The sequence below is a fragment of the Haliotis rufescens genome, unplaced genomic scaffold (genome assembly GCF_023055435.1).
Source record: "Haliotis rufescens isolate VD_foot unplaced genomic scaffold, xgHalRufe1.0.p SCAF_4, whole genome shotgun sequence".
NCBI classification, from domain to species: Eukaryota; Metazoa; Mollusca; class Gastropoda; order Lepetellida; family Haliotidae; genus Haliotis; species Haliotis rufescens.
This window is the reverse complement of record NW_025964112.1, coordinates 4,568,588-4,583,632: the sequence shown is the minus strand read 5'-3', so window position 1 is coordinate 4,583,632 and position 15,045 is coordinate 4,568,588.

Genomic DNA, 15,045 nt, shown 5'->3' with positions numbered 1-15,045 from the left:
TTGACGTACACGTGTCTCAGTGGATCGGGCGGCCAGTCCCCGTGACCTGGCTGACTACTTTAAGACGTTGCTTGTTATATCAGACAATGGTTTGTCTGGCACAGATGTGATTACATACAAGCCGTCATATGACACGAATATATCTGAGTGCGACCTCAACCTTACTTTATACTTACTTTATACCCATTGGCAGAAACGGCAAAAATAAGAGAGACGATCTTAGGAGGAAAGTAGCAAGAATATTAGACATGGACGTACCACCAATAACATTTCCACAAGTCTGCATCTATAACCTTCCAAATTTTACCATCAGAGAAAGGTGTATATCAACTAGAGGGCATCGTGCTCGCCTTTAGTGTCTTGTCTCGATCTCTCTGGTCGAGTAGCTGTATGGATACACTGCAGTTACGTCAAACCCGCTCAACTCCCCTTATGCGCTGACATTCATTCCATGGGCGTGCGCTTTCATTTGGTGCTAGAGCAACAAAGACCAGGCTTGGGGCTAAGCTAACTATGAACTGGAACAAGTCTTATCACAACAGTCTGACTCTGTTGGTCTTCCTTAACGTCATGGTTCTTAACACCTGGTCCAGAGTCGTTATCTTACTGCATTATTAAACATTATTATATTGTGGTCAATTCTATGCAGGACTTTAGTGATTTGAATGTGGGGTGTTGGAGGTTCTGTTGGCCTATTGTGGGAAATATCCGACATGTATATACGTACTAAGTTCTTCAGACGCATATAACAAAACACATTTTGGCATTGTGTTTTCATTTCAACTCCATACAACCCAGTTGCACCCTGTAGCTATATGCATTCAATATATAATGATCAACAATTTGTGTAAGTACATTCACTGTATTTAAATTTCATTTGGCTTACTGGTATTTGGTTGTTTGGCTTATATTTTGAAGATTTTAGTTTAAATCCGATTTATCATAGTATGTATCATAATAACTATGAGATATTTGCTGGACAGAACCTTTGCATTTTGGATGATTGCTATCAGCAAAGCTACTACATAAAAGGGTTTGATTTGGGCCCCTTTTGACCCACTGTAAACCAATATCCCCCAACAGGGACTTGCCGTACCCCGTGCTTAATACTAAATTATAAGATCTAAGGACCTAAGAAAATATTCGACATATTCGAAGTTTCATTTTGACATCGACGGTGATGTACATTAGGTTAATATAATTTGTTCGACTTAACAGGGCCATTGCATTTGTCATTTGTGTTCAAGACAACAGGAAAAAAAACATTGCGAAAAAAACAATGCAATATCAAGGTTCCCATAACAAATGAAGGCAGGAAATCTCCTAACTAAACAATCAATCCCACACACCTGTCTATTTAACCACAGGTATATACACAAGAGACATATACACACCACACTCCAGCAGTAACAGGCAGTTCAACATCAAGTATAGCAATATATGTCTGGAACGTGGTGGCCAATTACAGGAGGTTGTGTGTGGAGAGTAGCTGTTTAAGTTGAAATGTCAAAATTCACATATTTCTCTCAGGAACCATCTTTATCATCTGGTCTTGTTCATGTCTATAATGCCTTACTAATAGCGACTGTATATTTGAAACCATTTCTTGCTGAAAAGCATGTTTGCTGGATGGGATATTTTTGCAGAGAAAGACATTGGAATTGACAATAATAACTGACTGCAAGATGGATGTGCTTACATCATTGCGGGAATTGATTAGTAATTGCTTGACGTTTTTATTACATGAAAAAGAAAACGTCGTATGTTTTCGTGCAGCAACATTTCTATCAGCTGGTTTTGTTGATTTCATTTACGCCTTTCTAATTTCGATTGCACTTAGTGGTCTGTAGAATCAAATTAATGAATTAAAAGGTTATTGTTGGAAATGCGAGTTAACTGTAAATAACTGTCTTTCAGAATGGTGAAAAGATTGCAGGTAATAAAAATATTCGTAGATAGGTGAAAACCTAGACATTTGTACGTTTAGGTGTACACTTCATGAGCCATCTATCTTGTTTATCATCTAATTTGTGAAAGCTTAAATTGTGTTAACGGAACAGTAATATTCTCGGAGATATGACAAGCCATTATTTTTTTTAGAATATGTGATTTAATTAAGTCCGATATTGCTTTACGGGACAGAGATATGGGGGTGTAATCATTTTGATGCATTGGAAGAAATACCTGTGAGAAATATCTTGGTGTAAAGGTCAATACATCAAGTATTATGGTCCAAGAAAATGTGGTAGATTCCCCATATATATTATTTAACCAAGCTATCCATCCTATCCATCCTACCTTGCTTCAGAAGATAAAGCTGACTTTAAGTACAGCGGTGAGTGATAAAAGCTCGGCAGAAACTTCAGAAGAGAACATTAAATAAACTGTTCCACCACTGAGCAGACTTTAAAGACGTCTTAGTTTTGTCTATAGGCTGAGAGGGTTGGTGGGGTATGGGTTAGTGATTGAGGGGTTCGGTGGGTGGGCTGGATTTGTGTTGGTTGGAGGATTGGCGGTTATGAGTGAGTGAGTGAGTTAATGATTGAGTGAGTGAGTTGGTGGGTGGATGAGTGAGAGAATTTGTGTTTTTGCACGAAGTGTCAGCGTTATGTGCGCGGCAATAGATGCGATTATTTGATGCTCAGTCTTTTGTGAAGCCCACGAGCACAAGTATAGTGCTGACAAACCAATGATCATAATCAGGCCATATCGAGCCCACGTCAATGTGACAAGACACGCTTTGGGGACACGACTCGGCAAACTTTTGATAATATATTTAGAAGCAATAGATGACGTTTATGTTGAGAATGTGTGATTAATAACATGTCCTTTGGTAAATGATGCTCCAAGAAGAATATCTATCTCAACCTGCAACCCACATTGTAACCCACGTTGACGTATTACTCTCTCTTATATCTCTTTTGGCCTATAGTCTTCTGGTGATGTAAGGGGCGGTCGGGTAGCCTAGTGGTTAAAGCGTTCGCTCGTCACGCCGAAGACCCGGGTTCGATTCCCGACATGGGTACAATGTGTGAAGCCCATTTCTGGTGTCCCCCGCCGTGATATTGCTGGAATATTGCTAAAAGCGGCGTAAAACCATACTCACTCACTCTGGTGATGTAAACAAGACCTTTTGTGTCAATTACATGCAAGCGTCTTCTTTGGTTGTCGGCTCTAAATATCTCCTGTGTATGCCATATTATGTTGGTAAGGTACATCACAACATTGGATGCTGGCTACTCTTCATCATAACCCTATAACAAAATCAGCTTTTCCCCAAGCGCTGGCATTGTCTGTGCCCCCATGTCTAAATGTCCCTGCATCATATCGCTACACCTGACAACAGTTTGGTTAAGAGAGAAGCAGGACAATTAAGATAGCAACAGACTAAGTAGGAAGCAGCAAGAATAAGGCAGGAGCGGCACGATTAGGAAAGTGGCAACAATACTGACAGCATCTTCCCGAGGCAAGTGAGTTAACTGACTATAAAAGTCCAGTTTCCACCCTTGCCGAACTAGGCTGGTATTATGGAGTTACATTTTGGCTGGGCTAACGAGTCTATGCATAGTCCAATCAGAATCGCGCACCGAAATCGAAATCCGGTTTGTAAAATGTCTTGCAGATTTCGGTCGACTGCAGGATTTGCAAAGCATGTGCACCGCCAACTCGCTGTCAACAGATATTTTCCAAGTCTTTTCATGTTTTTAATCAAGATGCTTACGTGATTTGACGCACTTCGCTATGTAAGACCCGTTTTATCACAATATAGATCTTGATTATCAATCAGATCGTTTTGACTGGGCGCCACCATTTTGTTTGAAACAAATGCAGGTGATACGAGAGGTGAAATCTGATTGGTCCATAGGAGAGGCTTAGAAGGAACATAACTCGTAATAACCACTGGTGGCGCTACGGTCGAGCCAAGGAATTCCAGCCTAGTTCGGCAAGGGTGGAAACTGGACTTTTATAGTCAGTTAACTCCCTTGCCTCGGGAAGATGTACTGACAGTGGAGGAAGAGTAGTCGCGAAACATGACTGACGGAGAATTACCGACATATAAGGAGAAACAGAGAAACAACAAGGTCAATGGATGTCACCAAGAATATAGGAGACGCAGCAATATTAATTGAGCAACAGTACAAAAATGAGAGCACCAGCAGAATTAAGAGAGGTTATTGCGAGAGAAGCGGCAATTGTTTATGAAAAGCATGACGCAGAGCACGCCATCTTGGCGTCTATGTATAAGTAACGGTATAAGCCACTTTTAAAAGACTGTGAGTGTTCGAAGAAAGGGTAAGTATTGTTTACTCAACTGGTAGCAATTTGCGTTTGTTTGTTGCCTATGGTCCCACTCAACAATACACCTGCCATATGGCGGTGGCGTGTAATCAATAGGGCTTGAATCAAACAATCCAGTGATTCAATACAAAGCTCTCATGTCATCTTGGAGACCTTGGAATCTTGATTCTGCTACGAATATACCTGGGATTTATCAAATCAAGAAACATGATCCTGTCAAGGTAATTATTCTTCTTAGCGGTCATTTCCTGTAACCTTTTACGTCTCGTTCGGATGAACAGTGACAATAAGGTTAAACATGTATGCACGTGTCCAATACGGTTAGGGGCGGTCGGGTAGCCTAGTGGTTAAAGCGTTTGCATCTGGTGCATCTCCGCCTTGCTCAGCACCTGGGAGATAATTTCAGTCTGATGTCCTTTTCTGGCTGAAGAAAGTTGGCCACCTATAGGCTTCATACTTCCTGTAAACAAACAAATACACATGTACGTGCCCGTGGACCCTTAGAGTTAGCAAACGAAAGTATGAAAGTAGGGAGTGTATCATGCTGACAAAAGCAGTCATTCATCACCAGTGTTATGAACATGATAGACTGATACACAACATGACAGACAATCGTCTCCAGAAGATGCTATCCTTCAACCTTGCAGAGAGTGAATAAATGAGTTGGGTGTTACGCCGATTTTAGCAATATTCCACCAGTAAAGCGTTCACTCGTCACGCCGAAGACCCGGGTTCGATTCCCGACATGGGTACAATGTGTGAAGCCCATTTCTGGTGTCCCCCGCCGTGATATTGCTGGAATATTGCTAAAAGCGGCGTAAAACCATACTCACTCACTCACTCCAATACGGTTAAACATGTATGTTACCAATATTCCGCCAATGTAGTCAGCAGCCGTGCTCAATGGATGAAAGGTCTGGGCTCATTGCTGGCCATGGCTGTCTATGGATGTATGTCGTGCTGCTGAAGTTGATCATTGACGATTCGTGCACTGTGAGCACGTGCGTTGTCGTCCTGAAAGACAACACGTCGACCCTCATGCCTTGCAAACAGAACATCAAAGGGTGTCAGGATGTTGTCCCGATAGTTCTGTCCCAGTGACTCTTCCTTGCACAATATGGAGTGGGGTTCACCCAGTCATTTGATGCCACCCTACACCATAACCGATCCACCGCAAAATCTGTTACGAGGTCTCAGATTGACAGTGGCTTGACGTTCATTTCGACGTCGCCAGACACGACCACGTCTATCAAGGAATTGCAAAGTGAATCGGGGCTCACCTGAAAACATGACACGTGACCAGCGAATGTGTTGGTGTAATTATATGTATATAACTAGGGCCAATTACAGGAGAGTGTGACAAGTGTTTTAAGTAAGGTGGACAAGTCATAATTATGTTTCTGTCGGGACTCATCATTATCGGCTGATCTTGTTGATTTCCAATTTAGATTTCATACATGATACTATTTCCTGCTGAGCATCTCTAAGAATATAATTGTTTGCTGGGAGATCTGCAGATAATCAAATGTTTGAAATTCAAGACAATAAGATCTGACTGCAAGATACATGCGTTTACATTATTGCAGTAATTTATTTAAGAGTTCGTTGAGTTTTTGTTCAGCGAAGGAATGCTAAGGAATGGGATCGAGTGAGATCGGGTAATGAGAACTGCTGTGTGGATTGTAGTCAGGCACAAAGTGGTATATAAGTGACGTTTTGCAATGAGTTAAACAGTAAGAATTGGTTACAGCTTTTAATAAATACAATTGTGTCACCTTTCCTCTGCTAATGTATTTCTGAAATCAATTCATCGAAATAGATCGCAACAAGAATATTTCCATACATCCCAAACGTGACGCAACGCAAAATCTACCGAGAACCAGACTAAGTTCGAAGGGATGCTTGTGGCGGGTGCTACACATAGGCTTCTACTAGCAAAAAAGTTTTAAAAGGTTTCCCACACAAACGTTATGATCGCGTTGGCTCGCGTCATTGAATATGAGTCTTGTGTTCAGCCATAAATTGAACTTTTTGTCTTATCATAAATGAATCTAAAAGTAAATTTGCCGACGAAATATTATAGACATACATATTTAAACAATGAACAGCTGTTGGCCTTTTTTCCCCCTGTCGTCTGATAGAAAACGCATCACCTGTTGGGCCGTCACACCTACCATTACAGTACATTTTGCAACAATGGTTTGAATGAGTGAGTGAGTGAGTGAGTTGGGTTTAACGCCGCTTTTAACATTATTCCAGTTATATCACGGCTTAATGTGGGAGGAAAGCCCGAAGTGATGCAGGTCTCAGACGTTTACCACTTCGGTGAAACCCACGAGCACGGTTATGGTGCTGACAAACCTAGAAACATAATTAGGGCGAACCGGGATTCGAACCCACAATCATAGGTTTCTGGCGTGCTCAAAGGACGCAACTCTGCACAGCGAATCGCGGCGCCTTAGACGACTAGGCCACCCGTGCCCCCCACATTGGTTTGAATGCTGTGATGGTGTTCCAAACATATAAATAACTGCTGTTTTGGGCACGTGTAGGAGTTCATCTAATCCATTTGTTGAAGATAACGATGTCTCTAGTACAGTGGCAAGTGATAAAGGCTCGGTAGAAACTTCAATAAACTGTTCTTTCAGAGAGCCGACTTTTTAATTTATAGGGTGAATATAGACCAGTTTATCTATATGTGAGTTTTTAACGTCTTTTGGGGGCTTTTAAGGTTGTGTCAGTGAGTTTAGCTTTAATGATCAGCACGAAGTACAGCTTTGATCTTACGACTTCTGTGCATTGACATACTTAAGGAACACAACTAAGCACAGCGACCTATCTCGTTGATCAGATGATGGGTCCACTTCAGTTACGTCAAGTCTGCTTTAACCTTCAGTCATGTGCTGACATTAATCCTGGGTGCGCTTTCATCTAGGTAATAGAGCAGCTCAGAACATGCCGGCAGTTAAGAAGCCAATGAAGTGGAACAAGTCTTATCTCAACAGGGTAACTCTGTAGGTGTTCCTTACCGATGGCATCATGGTTGTTAACACTCGGCGCAGAATACTGCAGTAGGCTCACTCTCATACCGCTGATGTAGACATGAACATTAACACATTAGGTAGAGGGGAATGTTCGAGTAACTGTCCATTCCTTTGAAACAATGGTGCCAACAATGAAGCTTCACACCCACAGTCATGTGTCGCCATAGCCGAGGTTGACTGTTAGGCAATCTGGGTTCGAACCCCGCTGGCAACACCTTTACCCACAAAAGCTAAAATCATCCACTTGAGCGTTAAAATAAACGAAATAGTTCCATCTTTTGTAAGTGTAAGTTAATTAAATTATTTAATGTGGTCAGGATAATGAATCATTGACAACCAGTTGTCCATTACTGGACGTAATAGGTTGTGTAAACAATGGAATGACGCCATATATGTGTTAAAATTTACTTTCATCATCATCATGATTATGGTATTTTATAATCACATACAGTTTACACAAGACTTTGGTGAATTGAATTCGGATGAGTAGGCAGCTGGCCTAGTGTATGTAATCTCAGACAATTATATACTCTTCAAAAATAGAAACGCAATACGGATATTTATGGCCATAAAAGCAAAATTAGCGGACCAAGAGGTGCAAAATGAAGAGGTTAAATGTGTTATAGTGTCAGCGACAAATTTCCCGGATCAAAATGATCACGAGGACACATACGGGAAACACGTACGATTCGGAAAAACGCACCCCGTGCATTAACAAAAGGGTCAAGGAGCTGCACGTACTGCACGTGCAGCAGCACTACGAACGGTATTAAAGTACAGAGTTTTGGATTGCCTGGCATCTGCGTCAATCGAACAGTGACAGTTCAACAACATGCCAAGATTAACAGAAGTGCAAAGAAACAACGTCATAAACCGCTTGCAGGCAGGGGAATCCCGATCAGCTGTAGTCAGGGTTTCCAATGTAGCGACCAGCACTATCAAAAGGCTATGGGATCGGTTTTAACAGCATGGGACACCTCCACCTCCACCTCAACCGCATTCCAAATACCCTGTCTGGACAGAATCTCCGACCAGACCGTACAAAATTGTTTAAGAGCAGCATGTCTACGAGCAAGACGTCCTGTCAACAACAACGTTGATGTTCTCCCCTGGCCCTCCAGATCCACGGATTTGAACCCGATAGAGCACCTGTCTGGTGAATTGGATAGACTGCAATGCCGACGTCAACCACAGCCCAAGACGTTGCAGCAGTTGGCTTTTGCGTTGCAGGCCGAGTGGGCTACCTTTCACCAGGATGTGAATCGCATACTCGTCTCTTCCATGGGCCCGAGATATCAGGCCGCTATCTATTCCAACGGGGGACATACGCATTATTGATAGTAGCTGACCTTCACCTTGGACTTTTCCTATGTACCGATAACTGATATGACTGCAATCACCAAGTGTTCTCTTCACAACATTTTGGCTCACTACCTTGTACGGTTCCTCGTATAAATGTATTTTCCTACCTCACACAAATCTGGCTTTGCGTTTCTTTGTTTTGGAGAGTATATTTTACACCCTACTTAAAACACTGGTTTCCACACACACCCTCCTGTAATTGACCGTAGTCATATACATATAATTATAGTACCCTACTTGATGTTTAACTGTCTGTTACTGTGTTACGGTGTACAAGAAATAAAGTTGGCTCTATACCCATGTGAAGTGTACTAAAGTGTCCTGAACTGAACTATCATAGTTAAAGCACAAGTGCTTTGACGTTATCATAGTCCAGGGCAAAACTATACTTTAAAACACTACGCACGGGGGTAGAGCGAACTTTATTACTTCTACAAGATGCCGAATTTAAGACTATCCTTGTGTTTTAATGGAGCCAACTGACGACCCCTTCCATGAAATTGCCTGCACCGTTACGTTGAAAGACACAATGCGTTGTACACATAACACAACACCACTAAAATGGGTAGTTTATTGTTTAAATGGGCCGCATCCATAATCCCACGCAGAAATAAGTAGGATATAAATTTAGGTTTTTTTTATTAATTTCCTTTAATCTAATCACGTGACTCGAAACATTCCAAAGTGCATTCTGGGGACGAGCTGACACATAAAAACATGTCGGCGTAGCTGGTTATTGTGAGTGCGGAGGTTTACTGTTGTAAAACTTTTTTGCCACCACTTATGACCAGACGGAAGCAAACGTAAGCCATGAAACAGTGCGCTTAACGCGATGGTTGCACCAGATGAGACCGTAACCGACGTGATTCGACTGCTTGAGACGTAATATAACGTCGCCGTGGGACCAACATGGCGGAGGGAGAGCAACAGAGGCCGTTTTGTTTGACTGCAGCATATTGTGAGAGTGCTGGCCACGGAAGAACGTTGACGTTGTTCGTATTCAAGAAGTCGTGGACGAGCCTTGCAGTATGTGGTCTAGCGTTGTCAGATTGCAGGAGTTTTCCTGTTGATGTTGGCGATGAAATGGAAGCACCACGGATTGACGAACATCATCTCGCTGGCCGTTGAGGTTGCCACGGATGCTGAGAGTCTCGTCCGTGGGTTGCCACAAATTCCCCCCCAAACCATCACAGCACCTCCACCATAGGGATGAACTTCTTAAATGCAGCCTGGCACCAAACGTTCCCCCTTCCCCCTGCGACGGTATACCCGAGCTCTGCCATCATTGTGAAACAGCTGAAACCTGCTTTCGTCACAGAAAAGCACTCTCTGCCAATCAGGGACATGCCAACGTCCTACTGTCCGGGCCCATTGCAGTCTTCGACGTCGATGTTCCCGGGTCAATGCCATTCCACGGAAGGGACGGCGAGCTCTAATACCTGCGTCACGCAGACGTCGTAGCACCGTGCGTCGACTGATACGGTGTCCTAACGCTGTTGCTGCCGTTTCCGGTGCCGTGACGAACCTGTTGAGCAGATGGTACGTGCGCAAGTGCCCATCTTCCTGTTGTGTTGTCTCTCGTGTCCAGCCAGTCTGTCTGAAGCGTTGAAACAGTCTGACGACCGTTTCACGTGTACAGTTGAGGTTTCTTGCAATCTGGGAGAGATTGGCTCCCATCTGCTCCATACCTATGGCTCTCTGTCTTTGTTCGGCAGGTAACCGTGGCATATCTTTTGTGTTATTTTATTACATGTGATGTCTTTGCAACGGTTCATCGCCTTTTTATACAAATTTAGCACGTGCAATTTTACGAATACCTGGACAATCTATTGGGTGACCTTTGGCCATTGCACGTGCTTCTTTAGGACCAGCGCGTTGCGTTTTGGAGATTGATTTTGTAGTTCTTGGGCAACTGTTTTAAGCCTTCTACCATTTTGCTCACTTTCATAGTTTTGGGGGAAAAAACAATTTAAAAAGTGTATAATTCTTTTGCCCATGAGTTTATGATAGTTCAGGGCAAAACTGCACTTAGTACACTTCGCATGGGGGTAGAGCCAACTTTATTTCTTATATATTCATATATATACGAGAAAAATATGCATAACAAACACCGTAACACAGTAACAGACAGTTAAACATCAAGTGGAGCACAATAATTAAATGTATATGACTAGGGCCAATTACAGGAGGGTGTGTGTGGAAACCAGTGTTTTAAGTAGGGTGTAAATTAGCTCTAATTATGTTTCTGTCAGGAATTAGCATTATCACTTGGTCTTGATGATTTCTAATTTCGATTTTATGCGTGAAACCTTTTCCTGCTGATAATCTGTTTGCTGGGAGATTTGCAGATAATCAAATATTTGAGATTCACTGCGATACGATCTGACGGCAAGATAGATGCTTTTGCATCCTTTGAAACGTCGTTAATATTTTAGTTTGGTGAAGGAATGTGTAGGGTAGGGATCGAGTTGGATGGGTTATGATAACAGCTCTGCTCATCTTTATCATTTGCAAAGAGGTATATACCAGACATATCGCAAAGAATTAATGGCGGCTGCTCCCGGTAGGGCAGGACATATTTACCCTTTGAGCGAACACCTGGTGTCATCACAGATTTCCAGTGATTCATGCATATATACTTCTACAGCTATTTTGCCCTATGAGCCAAATATTTTTATGGCGGATAATCTAGACTGGTTGTTCTCTTACATTAACAATTTATATTGTACAGTCCAAATACAACTGAGTTATATTTCGATTGCAATTATATTAAGCGATTTCCAGAAATTTATTATCGAACTAGAATGTTTCTACACATCACAAACGTGACGCAACGCAAAGTAAGCCGAGAACCAGTTTGTTGCGCGTGATACCAGTTGGATACTGGAAGGAAATTGGCGTGGAAGATAAGTTTCCTACCTGCAAAAACGTTTTGAACAGTGTTGCGCGTCAGTGAATGTGGTTCTTTTGTATAGGCATATTGAATATATACAATAATCTAGAAATCAATTCGCACTCGAAATATTATAGATTAACATATTTATAATCTGATTTCGACCTTACAACGAACAGCTGTAGAGCATGTTCTTCCCTGTCCCCGACTGACACTCCTACCATTACAGTACAACTTCAACATTGCGTGGTTTTTAAGCTGAGATGGTGTTCCAAGACTATAAATAATTGTTGTTGTTGAGAAGTTTAACCCATCAATTTTGTTACCGTGTTTTCAAAGATAAAGGTATCTTAAAGTACACTGGCAAGTGATAAAAGCTTGGCACAAACTTAAATAAACAGCACCTGTTTATCTGTATGTGAGTTTTTAAACTTCTGAGTTTGGGCTTTTGACGTTGAGTCGGTGGGTTCAATTAAAGCGACAAAACCCTTTCTACATCCAATATAAATCTCTGCCTAAAGCAGAGTCGTAAGGACGATTCCGACTATATCATAGGCATGTGTTTATGAATCACTATCAAATAGTGGTGATACCATATATGACACCCATCACAAACACATGCAAAAGCAAGTGAATTATGTTCACCTGAAAAATCACGTCTACCATCAATCTTTTTGAAAGCCTTACTGAGTCCTTGAAAGTTGTAACCTTGGTCAAACAACTTTTGAGCAAGAGTCGTATGACGCTCTTTGAAATCTTGGTAATAAAATAGCATGTTCGATTGTATCTCAAAAGTTGTAAGCCTATAATTTACCTGAATCTTGGATTCGAGCCCATGACTCGCCTAGGGGACATACCTCTGCACAGTGAAGTGCGATACCTCATAACCCTGGGATAATAATAAAAGGGTAAAGGTAAACCTGACTGGAAATGACCTACTGTAGTCTGGACCTCGATGCAACATCAAGAGTTCCCACAACAACTGAAGGCAGGAAATCCTCTATCTAAACAATCAATCCCACACACCTGTCTATTTAACCATAGGTATATGCACAAGAGAAATATACAAACACACACTCCGGCAGTAACAGACAGTTCAACATCAAGTGGAGCAATATATGTCTGGAACATGGTGGCCAATTACAGGAGGTTTTGTGTGGAAAGTAGCGGTTTAAGTTGGGTGAAATATCAACCGTCACATATTTCTGTCAGGGGCCTAATTTATCATCTGGTCTTGCAGATTTCTGTAATGCCCTACTTATGTCAATTTTATGCTTGAAACTATTTCTTGCTGAACAAAACAGCCTGGTTGGCTGGGATATTTGCAGACAAGAAAGTGTTTGGAATTGGCTATAATAAGATCTGACTACAAGATGGATGTGCTTTCATCCTTGCAGTAATTTATTTGAAAGGTCGTTGACTTTTTTAGTTAGGCGAGGGAATGTGTAGGAGAGGGATCGACCTGCATCGGGTAATGATAACAGCTGTGAATTTAGTCAGGCACAGAGCTGAGTTAAAATATGCAATTTGAATATAAATTGCACAAAATTTTGACACCATTTTGTTAATACACACGTTAGTCTGAAGCAAGTTCATCGAACATGATAGCAACACGAATGTTATTACACATCAAAATCTATCAAGAACCAGTCTTAGTTTAAGTCTTTGTATGACTTGATGTTTTCTCTAGGAATAAAATGTGAAACTATTTGAGTGAGTGAGTATGGTTTTACGCCGCTTTTAGCAATATTCCAGCAATATCAAGGCGAGGGACACCAGAAATGGGCTTCACACATTGTACCCATGTCGGGAATCGAACCCGGGTATTCGGCGTGGCGTGCGAACGCTTTAACCACTAGGCTACCCGACCGCCGGTGAAACAGTGAAAGCAGTGGTGGATGTTTAAATTGAGACTAAATAACAGGTACAGTGGTAAATTATGCTTGGAACAGAATGTCGTGTCTCCGTACCCCACGTTCCCCGATTACTCCTCCCGACGTCCTTTACTCCTCCTGGCGTCCTTTACTCCTCCTGACGTCCTTTACTCTGTGGCCTTCAAGTGTTGCAAACAAACTTTTGTGCCGATTACATACAAACTCCTCCTTCGGGAGTTGTCCAAACTAAATACTCTAAATATTGCCTGTGTATATATAAGCAACAAAACCTGAATAAATACATAACGAATTTCGATCTTTTAATAATATAATTGTTGTCCTCCACATCTGTTTGTTAAAATCGAACGCGCCGAGTACGTAGAGCGACCCCTACTGGCCCAAGACACCATTGATATTGCCAACACTGGTTCAGGACGATGAATTTGATCAATTGATGTATTTATATGACTCTGACATGGGCGTTCCTGATGTTATTGCAAACAGTTTTGACGGCATCATAGAAAATGACCAAATTGAAGTTGAGTTAGCAGTTTCTGACGACACAGATTTACAACCCCCAAATTGTCCGTGCCAGTCAAACAACGTTTCGAAGCCTTTCAAAGAGTGGCTAGAGAGGACAAGTTAGTGCACTGTGAGTAATTACACCAGTCTGAATCAACGAAGAAAAATACAAAGTGGGGACTGAGAATTATTCAAGGTATAAGAATATGTTAAAATGTTTTCTTTAAGAGCTTAAATCCAACTAATCTAACTGATTCGGGTGTACATTACACCTCCATATATCAAATTGAAGTGATAAAACGAAACACTAAAATATTACATGTATTTCAGACTGGCACCTGGACACATTTAACGAGGTTATCGATATGGCAGCCGTACCGTTGGGGGCACTTGCTGAGAAGATGGCAAAGTTTGTGTGAGGCTAAACCTAACATTTCGGAAGAAAGTCGCCACAAGATGCAGAATATCATCAAACATAATGAAAAACAGTCGTCCTGCCATCAATCGTCCTACCTGATATGGGATTGGCAAAGAAGCAAATTTTGCGTATCTGAATACCTCTCCCAAACATGACACACATACAAATTTCAATGTATTGAATGTGACATGAGAAATATCATACATTATATAATTGACATTAAAGATGATTATTGTTTTGAAAGTGTTTTATTACTCGATTATCTTAACTACAGCTACGTTATTAATTACATCCTGCACAACAACATCGCAGTGTCATATAGCAAAGCCAACATTAAAAAAAATACTCAGACAAAATCTCTAAATCGGCAAGAAGATAGACTAAACACAATACATAGAATTCACAATTTCAAGATTTGATACAGTCGTTAAATGTGAATTACCATTTAAGATTGAATTTAAATCGTATCCGTTTACGAAATAATACATTGTTTGCCTTAATGTACTGTTTAAGGGACCCGTAAGAAAGAAATGAAGTTCGTCTTCCATGTGATAGCCACAACAACATCTCGGGCTGTCGGATATAAATCTGGCAAAATTGTCGGCGTTAAGATTGCTGCAGCCAAGCCTGAGA